This window comes from Rhincodon typus, chromosome 17 (genome assembly GCF_021869965.1).
Source record: "Rhincodon typus isolate 14 chromosome 17, sRhiTyp1.1, whole genome shotgun sequence".
Taxonomy (NCBI): Eukaryota; Metazoa; Chordata; class Chondrichthyes; order Orectolobiformes; family Rhincodontidae; genus Rhincodon; species Rhincodon typus.
In genome coordinates, this window is record NC_063348.1 from 17,998,761 (window position 1) to 18,008,662 (window position 9,902).

The following is a 9,902-nucleotide window of genomic DNA, read 5'->3' on the forward strand; positions in this document are numbered from 1 at the left end:
GCCCTGCCTGACTCCAGATCTGATTGGGACGTTTTCTGATTCCCACCTATTAATTGAGACTGCACGAATGATGTTCGTGTACAGCAGTCAGATCCAATTACAGATTCCCTCCCCAAAACCCATTTTGGAGAGCACGTCCCACAAGTAGCTGTGTGATATTCTGTCAAAAGCCTTCTCCTGGCTGACGAGGCAAACATTCACCCCATGTTCTGCATGTAGACGATCATATCCCTGAGGAGGGTGAGGCTCTCGGAGATCGTCCTGCCTGGTACAGCACAGGTTAGGGTGGGGTGAATCACCGATTCCAGAGCAGGCCTGACCCAATTGACGGTTACCTTAGAGAGGGTTTTGTAATCTGCAGCAGATGTTCCTGCCCCCAGTTGCTTTTGCGTGCTGGAAGTGCTGTACGCATTCGGTGAGTTGAGGATCTTGATAACCTCCCCATGAACATTGTGTTGACATTCATTTGGCAGTTTTGGTGTAACAGGTTAGCATCCACGGAGCTAATCTCAACAAGAAACTAGCACCTCAATGAGAAATAAGTGAAGAAGTGAAAACAAACAAAATTTTCATTGGTGTTTGGCATTTTCTGATTCATGGCTCTTATTTTAAAATGGTTTTAAAATGCATGAAAGCTCCTGTAAATCAAAAGGATGATTTTGAATTAGCAGCTCAATGTGAAGTAGACAAATACTGGTGCAGTCTGACAGAGCTCCGTTGCACCCATGTGTTTCACGTACCAAGATCCTAAATTCAATCACATGGCTAAGAGGAAAGACTAGATATTTGCCCAAATATGGAGCCTCCTCAGGCTGGTGACAATTTTGAATTCAAAACTCTCACTTCCATGTAACTCTTTGCGCTGTGATTCTTTCACAGGGATAGACTTGAAGGAAAATAATTGAATTGAGCTTGAAAATTGTCTCAAAAAACCTGAGATTAGAGAATGCTGCACTTCTGCAATGTCCCGGGTATCCTCTTCTAATGAAATATCTGTAAGTGAAATACAAAGCTGGACAGAAAGAGAATGTTTATAAATAAGATAATAGAGACTTCTATCTGTGGCTGTTCAGTGATGTCTATTGACAAGTACAGTTATTCGCTATGAATTAGACTGGTCTTGACTGTCATGCATCTGAGCCAAGACCCAGTTTCTTACTGTATATTTTTATCATTATATAAACTACCTGTGTCCTCAATTAGATTCCAACCTCTGTTTACTCCAGTAAAAGCAAAGTACTGCAGATACTGGAAATCTGAAATCAAAACAGAAAGTTCTGGAGAAACACAGCCAGTCTTGTCCTATCTGTGGAAAGAGAAACAGTAAAGTTTTGAGTCTGTTATGACTCTTCTTCGGGACTAAAGGCCTGAGAAAGTGGTGTTGGGTTTTATGCAGTGGAGAAAGGGGAGAGGAGTAAGCAGAACAGATGGTAGAAGTGCCCCTGAACAAAAGGTAAATGGAGTGTTAATGAAATAAAGGTGAATGGTAGGTCTTAATAGCAGAAAAAAATGGTCTGCTCTGCTGACAATAAAACCATATAAACAAGATACATAGGGAGAGAGATATGGGGGATATTATGAAAACAGGGGCAGAATTTTATCTAAATTTGTTGAACTGAGTCTTTAGTACCGAATGCTGTAAAATATCTAAATGGAAATTGAGGTGCTGTTACTGGAGCCTGTGTTCGACTTCACTGAAACACTGTGGAAGGCCCAGGACAGAATGACAATAAACTGGTGTATTGAAATGGCAAGAGATGGGAAGATCTGTGTCATGCTTGAGGACAGTGCAGACATGTTGTGCAAAGTGGTCAACTAGTCTGTATTTTGTCTCATTACTGTAGACTGTATGGGGCGGCACAGTGGTTCAGTGGTTATTATCACTGCTGCCTCACAGTGCCAGGGACCCAGATTCGATTCCAGCCTCAGGTGACTATCTGTGAAGTTTGCACATTCTCACCATGTCTGCATGGATTTCCTCCAAGTGCTCCAGTTTCCTCCCACAGTCCAGTGATGTGCAGATTAGGTAGATTGGCCATACTAAATTGTCCATTTTGTCCAGGGAAGTGCAGGCTAGGTAGATTAGCCATGGGAAATGCAGGACAACAGGAATAGTGTAGGGGGTGGTGGGTCTGGGTGGTATGCTCTCTGGAGGGTTGATGTGGACTCAATGGGCTGAATGGCTGGCTTCCACACTGTAGGGATTCTATATTTCTATGATTCCACGTTGAAAGAGGTGCATGTAAGTTGCTGTTTCACCTAAAAGATGAATTTGAAACCTTGATCAGCGAGGAGGGAGGAGATAAAAGGGCAAGTGTTCCACCTTCTACAATTGCATGGAAAGGTGCCCTTGGGAGTGAAGATATTTTTGGTGGTGGAATGTTGCATCACTGGAATAAATGTGTAACAGATGTTTCCGATATGTATTTATTTTTCCTCAAGTAGAATTCATCCCCACCTTGGCTAACAGGGCCCTCAGTTTTTTGTGACCTATTTCCCATAATTCTGCCCTCACCCTTTCCCCTCCCTTCCAGCATGATAATAGTGTCCACCTTTGTCCTCTCTCTTCCACCTGAAAGCCTATGAATTCAGAGGATCATCCTCTGCCATGACCAACAGTCTCAGAAGATGTATCACTTGTCCCTGTACCTCCTCCCTCCTCACTGTTTTAGTTTAACATGTAGCAGTATGAAGTTAATCTATGATATTTTCCTTCCTATTTTCAGGGGTTGGTTCCTGAGGAAGAAGTGCAGCTATTGATAGAGGAGCACAATCTCCAGCTTGCCCAATTGCAGGAAATGCACGAGTGAGTGTGGCTGACTACAATAGAGGATTGTAGATCTTACATTTGTGAAAGAGAAGGCAGATATTTAGTGCAAAATACAACTGCAACCATCTTACTTTTTTCTAAGTATGACTCCAACCATCAGAGAGCTTTCCCCGATTCCCATTGGCTCCAGTCTGCTCAGGCTCCTTGATGGCATATTCAGTTAAATGCTGATGTCAAGAGCAGCCACTCTCACTTTATCTCTCAAGTTCAGCTCTTACGTCCATATTTGGACCAAAACTGTAATGAGGTCAGGAATTGAGTAGCCCTGGCAGAACCCAGACTGTGTTAATGAGCAGGTCACTTGCTGTTTGACACCATATCAGAGCTCCTTTCCATCAGTTTGCTGATGAAAGGAGACTGATGGGGTGGTATATTCTCGGGTTGGATTTGACCTTCGTTTTGTAGACAGAATGCAGCTGGGCAACTGTCCACATTGCCAGATAGGTTCTAATGTCAGTGTTGTACTGGAGCAGCTTGGTCAGGGGAATGTGGAGTAAATAGAATTGGCTGAAGTCTGACATCTCAAATGCTGGGACCTTAGGAAGAAGCCAAGATGAATCATTCACTTGTCACTTCTGGCTAAAGTGCTTATTAGCTTGTTTTCATTGAAGATATATTTCTCCCTAGTTCTGAATTGAAAGAGTGGAAAAGATCTTAAGTGAAATGATTTGGGACCGATAAAAGTGTATAATGTATTATTGCAATTTGGGAATTTGGATTTTAAAGTAGTGGTAGAATAGATGTGTGGTTTCAGTACTGTGAAGATAGTTTCTAAGAAATCAGAAAGTAATTTGGAAAAGGGATTAAGAACATAATTTCCAAGGTGTCATTTAGTTTAAGTAGCTGGTAGGATGTCTGTGAAGGTAATTGATGAAGAATTTACAAAGTTGAACTTTTATGATATACCAAGAAAACAGACCAGGGGCCATTTCTTTTTGAAGTTCAGTTCAGAATCAGATTTCAGGGCAGAAGAACAATTTCATCCAAGTAGAAAGAAAATTAGTTTTTGAAGTTTTAAAGCTGTTTCAGCAGTTTAAGTTGTGAGAATTGTAGGTTCAAGGCATCATAGCTGGAAAGGAGTCTCTAAGCCATCAGAATTGAATAGACACCTGGGCCCTCAGAACTGTAGTGAAGTCTCTAGACTATCCAAACTCAAAACAGCCAATTAAATAAGAAGTTAAAGGATAAAGATAGGAGCAATATTTTGCTTGAGTATTTTTAAAGGATATTGTGAGGAAAAAATATTGAAACTTTATTTTTCTGTTTAAGTTAAGAACTTTCTAAACTGTCTTATATATACATAGTTCTGTTTGTTTCTTTTTTTTCTTTTGTAAAATAAGCTTATGTTCTTTTGTATGTGTTCGGTGATTACAGTATCCAACTACAAAAACTAAACTTATGATTTATCAAAGATAACAAGGTGTACAGCTGGATCAACACAGCAAGCCAAGCAGCATCAGAGTGCCAGGTTTCACTTTGGAACCTGACTTGTCCGGTATTAGAGATAGTAGGAACTGCAGATGCTGGAAAATCTGAGATAACAAGGTGTAGAGCTGGATGAACGCAGCAGGCCAAGCAGCATCATAGGAGCAGGAAGGCTGACGTTTCAGGCCTAGACCCTTCATCAGAAATAACAACAGTATCTCCTTAATTTCCAAAAGACGGTGTTCAGATACAGACACCATGGTATCTCGTGCATCAGTCACAAATTCAGCAATTCTTAATGGATAAACTATCGGATGAAGGAGTTTCAGAAATGTCAGATGAGGAGAAAGATAGCGTCCTGCTCCAGGAATTCCAACATATTATCAGTTATGCTTTCACTAATTTCGTCATTTTGGTACTTCGAGAACTGGTTCAGTATTTCAGATTGTCTTACGTTCCAGACTAATCAAGTTTTCTTTAGATTTAAATTCAATATTTCCGGTTATATCTAAACGTAATTTTAGGTTTCGTCTGTGCTTGATGCAAATTCTTCCATGCATGATAGCATTTCCAACGTATATTTGTAAAGAACATTTCCCTCAGCTCCTTTGGAAAAAATAAACTACCCACCCTGAAATGTCTTTAAATCTGGATAAATCTACCTTTTTCACTAGAGTCCCAAGGATAGGCCCTTCATTACTCAAAGATTACTTCCATACCCAGATTCCTTTTCCAGTCAGAAGTTCCATTAATAACCGGCTTCCTTTTCAAAGATTTGGACAAATTTAACTAATAATCGATTCTCCATTTCTTCTACTAGCTGCTATGAAATGTTTTAATTGGTGATGAGTTTTTTTGATGAGATAGGTGATGATATATTTGTGTATACAAAGGCTTATGGTGAGCACAATAAGGCTGTTCTCAAAACCTTGTTTAACCAAATGTTTGATCAATCCCTAAATGTCTGCTTCATTGATTCAGTGTTAATTTTTTGTCTGATTATACTTCTGCGAAGAATCTTATTGTGCTTTTCTGTCATAAATATATGTAAAAGGAAGTTGGTATCATTGTTGAGAAGCTTTCTATTTCATATAAAATGTGCAACATTTGTGCACATGTGCACATAAAAGTGTCCAACAAGGTGGAGAGCTAACATCACAAAGCAAATAGCAATATATGTCCTGAAGACACTGGCCAACACAAATGTACATATGTGAAATATCCAAACTAAAGAAAATTTGCGTGAATTCAATCTCATTGCTACTTTGCTATGAAATTCCAGGAAGCAGTTGTGGAACCTTCCAGAGTCACTAAGATCACCTGCAGCAAACAGTCTTCAAACTTCCACGTCAGGTGGGCAGAGTGTATGTGAATCTACTTACATATATGCATTTTTGTGAGTATATTTCCATGTTAAACAGCTATCATTTGAGATCTATGGAATATTTCTCTATCTGTATTGGTGTGTATCAATGATTGACACTTGTGCATACTTTGGATATTAGTTTGATCTTTACTGTGGTCTGTAATATAACAAAACCTCTGGTGCATTGATAATATTTCCCTTGTAAACAAGTAGAGTCCCCTAAAGGCTTGGTCTAGCAATGTTCCTTATAGTATGAGATAGAGTCATAAGGGGTGCAAAAATCCAAGTTTTAAACCCAATCTGGACTCAGTTGAGTAGCTGTTGAGGTATTTCAGTTGACTTGTATTTATTTTACACTTGGGACATACAACATCATCAGTCTATTTATCTCCACATTTTGAACTATACTGTATTTCCCAATTGATTGCTGCCTTGGTTAGGTCATTTTTCATTATCTGATGATTTGTCGTTGGGGCTGTTATTATTGCAGTCATCTCAGAAGGTTGTGTACTTCAGCCCTACACCAGGGTTTAAATGCATAATCTGAACTGACCTTGGTGAAATTCTGAGGGAAAGATGATGGAGCCAATATCTTTGGATGGCATATTGAATCAACATTCCTGGGAATTTTCGGAGGCACTAAGGGCTCTGTTGCTGAGGCTGATGGTGGAGGTTGGAGGGTTGGGGTCAGGGGAGTTTACTGCTTTGGCAGGCACTAGAACCTGGGGTTGCATTTTGCTGGTGGTATGCAATGAAGTAGCTGAATAAGCTTCAGCCCAACCAGGAATTATATTATATCAGAGAGGTTTTACACTCCTGAGTGGCTTGCCAGGCCATTTCAGGGACAGTTAAGATTTAACCAAATTGTTGTTTGTTTGGTGTACTTTTTTATTATTCATTCATGGGATGAGAACTTTACTGGCTAGGCCGACATTTATTGCCCATCCATTATTGCCCAAAGGGCAGTTAAGAATCCACCACATTGCTACAGATCTGGAGTCACATTTATTTTCCATTATTCATTTATAGGTTGTGGGTGTCGTTGGCTGGCCAGCATTTGTTGCCTGTCCCTAGTTGCTCTTGTGAAGGTGGTGGTGAGCTGCCTTCTTGCACAGTCCACCTGCTGTGGGTTGACCCACAATGCCATTAGGGAGGGAATTCCGGGATTTTGACCCAGCGACATTGAAGGAATGGCAGTATATTTCCAAGTCAGTGTGGTGTGTGGCTTGGAGGGGAACTTGAAGGTGGTGGAGTTCCCATATTCGTGCTGTCCTTGTTCTTCTGGATGGAAGTTGTGTTGGATTTCGAAGGTGCTGTCTGAGGATCTTTGGTGAATTTCTGCAGTGCATCTTGTGGATTGTACACACTGCTGCAATTGACTATCAGTGGTGGAGGGAGTGGATGCTTGTGGATGTAGTGCCAATCAAGTGGTCTGCTTTGTCCTGGATGCTGTAAAGCTTCTTGAGTGTTGTTGGGCCTGCACATGGGGCAAATGGGGAGTATTCCATCACATTCCTAACTTGTACCTTGTAGATGGTGAACAGGCTTTGAGGAGTCAGGAGGTGAGTTACTCATTGCAGCTAGCTTCAGACCTGCTCTTATAGCCGTTGTGTTTATGTGGTGAGTCCTGTTTAGTTTCTGGTCAATAACCCCAGGATGTTGATAGTGGGTGATTCAGTGATGGTAACACTGTTGAATGCCCAGGGGCACTGGTTAGATTGTCTCTTATTGGTGATGGTCATAGTCTGGCATTTGTGTGGCGTGAATATTATTTGCCACTTGTTAGCTCAAGCCTGGATGTTATCCAGATCTTGTTGCATTTGAACATGGACTGCTTTAGTATCTGAGGAGTCCTGAATGGTGCTGAACATTGTGCAATCATCGATGAACATCCCCACATCTGACTTTAGGATGGAGGGAAGGTCATTGATGAAGCAGCTGAAGATTTGTGAGCCTGAGACACTACCCTGAGGAACTCCTGCAGAGATGTCCTGGAGCTGAGATGACTGACCTCCAATAACAATGACCATGTTCCTATGTGTCAGGTATGACTCCAACCACTGGAGAATTTGCCCCCTAATACTTATTGATTCCAGTTTTGCTAGGGCTCCTTGATGCCACAATCGGTCGAATGCAGCCTTGATGTAAAGGGCTATCACTCTCACCTCACCTCTGGAATTCAGCTCTTTTGTCCGTGTTTGTACCAAGGCTGAAATTAGGTCAGGAGCTGAGTGGCCCTGGCGGAATCCAAACTAGGCATCACTGAGCAGATTATTGCTGAGCAAATGCTGCTTGATAGCACTGTTGATGACACTTTCCATCGCTTTACTGATGATCGATAGCAGACTAATGGGGTGATAATTTGCCAGATTGGATTTGTCCTACTTTTTATGTACAGTACATACTTGATCAATTTTCCACATTATCCGATAGATACTAGCATTGTAACTGTACTGGAATAGCTTGGCTAGGGGAGCAGCAAGTTCTGGAGCACAAGTCTTCAGTACTATTGCTGACATGTTGTCAGGGCCCGTAGCACTTGCAGTATCCAATGTCTCCAACTGTTTCTTGATATCACATGGAGTGAATTGAATTGGCTGAAGACTGGTATCTGTAATGCTGGGGACTGTTGGAGGAGGTCAAGATGGATCATCCAGCTGGCACTTCTGGCTGAAGATTGCTGAGAAAGCTTCAGCCTTATCTTTTGCACTGATATGCCAGGCTTTTCCATCATTGACGGTGGGGATATTTGTGGAGCCTCCTTTTTCAGTGAGTTGTTTAATTGTCCACCACCATTCACAACTGGATGTGCAGAACTGCAGAGCTTAGATCTGATCCATTGATTATGGGATCGCTTAGCTCTGTCTATCACTTGCTGCTTTTGCTGTTTGGCATGCAAGTAGTCCTGTCTGGTGGCTTCACCAGGTTGATACCTCATCTTCAGGTATGCCAGGTGCTGCTCCTGACACACCCTCCTGCACTCTCCAGTGAACCAGGGTTGATCCCCTGGCTTGATGGTAATGGTTGAGCGGCGGATATGCCGGGCCATGAGGTTACAGATTGTGCTGGAGTACAATTCTGCTGCTGTTGATGGCCCACAGTGCCTCATGGATGCCCAGTTTTGAGTTGCCAGATCTGTTCAAAGTCTGTCCCATTTAGCACAGTGATAGTGCCATACAACACAATGAAGGTTATTCTCAATGTGAAGGCAGGACTGATCTCCACATAGACTGTGCGGTGGTCTCTCTTACTGATACTATCATGGACAGATGCATCTGCGGCTGGCAGATTGGTGAGCATGAGGTTCAAGTGTGTTTTTCCCTCTTGTTGGTTCCCTCACCACCTGCCGCAGACCCAGTCTAGCAGCTGCATCCATTAGCACCTGACCAGCTCGATCTGTCATACTGCTGCTGAGCCACTCTTGATGATGGACATAGAAATCCCCCACCCAGAGTACATTTTGTGCCCTTGCCATCCTCAATGCTTCCTTTAAATGTTGTTCAACATAGAGGAGTACCAAATTGTCAGCTGAGGGAGGATGGTATGTAGTAATCTGCAGGAGGTTTCCTTGTCCATGTTTAACCTGAAGCCATGAGACTTCATGGAGTCCATAGTAAATATTGAGGATTCCCAGAGGAACTCCCTCCCGACTGTATACCACTGTGCCACCACCTCTGCTGGGTCTGTCCTTGCCATTGAGACAGGACATATCCAGGGATGGTGATCGTGTGTCTCGGACATGGTCTGTAAGGTACGATTCTGTGAGTATGACAATGTCAGGCTGTTACTTGATTAGTCTGTGAGGCAGCTCTCCCAATTTTGGCAGTAGTCCCCAGATGTTAGTGAGGAAGACTTTGCAGGGCTGTTTCTGCTGTTGTCTTTTCTGGTGATGAGGTCGATCACAGGTGATCTGTCCAGTTTAATTTCTTTGAGACTTGTAGCGATTGGTACAACTGAATGACTTGCTAGGTCATTTCAGAGGGCAACCGACAGTCAACCACATTATTATCTGGAGTCACATGTAGGCCAGACCAGGTGAGGATGGCAGATTTCCCTCCCTGAAGGACATTAGTGATCCAGATGGGATTTTCCAACAATTGACAATTATTTCATTGCCATCAGTAGATTCTTAATTCCAGATTTCTTTTCTTATTGAATTCAAATTCCACCATCTGCCGTGGCGGGGTTTGAATCCAGGTCGTCAGAACGTTAAAACTGAAAGAACTGCGGATGCTGTAAATCAGTAACAAAAACAGAAGTTGCTGGAAGCTCAGCAGGTCT

General features: G+C 42.2%; 1 long non-coding RNA gene across 2 annotated transcripts in view; it reads left to right on the plus strand.

Annotated features, from left to right (window-relative positions):
* The first annotated feature begins 895 nt into the window (after positions 1-895).
* The window catches only part of LOC109928218, a 21,281-nt gene continuing 12,274 nt past the window's right edge, over positions 896-9,902 (plus strand). For both annotated transcript variants that reach the window (XR_007264001.1, XR_007264000.1), the window contains exons 1-3: positions 896-995; positions 2,727-2,806; positions 5,538-5,608. This is a non-coding gene — a long non-coding RNA (uncharacterized LOC109928218). The remainder of the gene's footprint in view (positions 996-2,726; positions 2,807-5,537; positions 5,609-9,902) is intronic.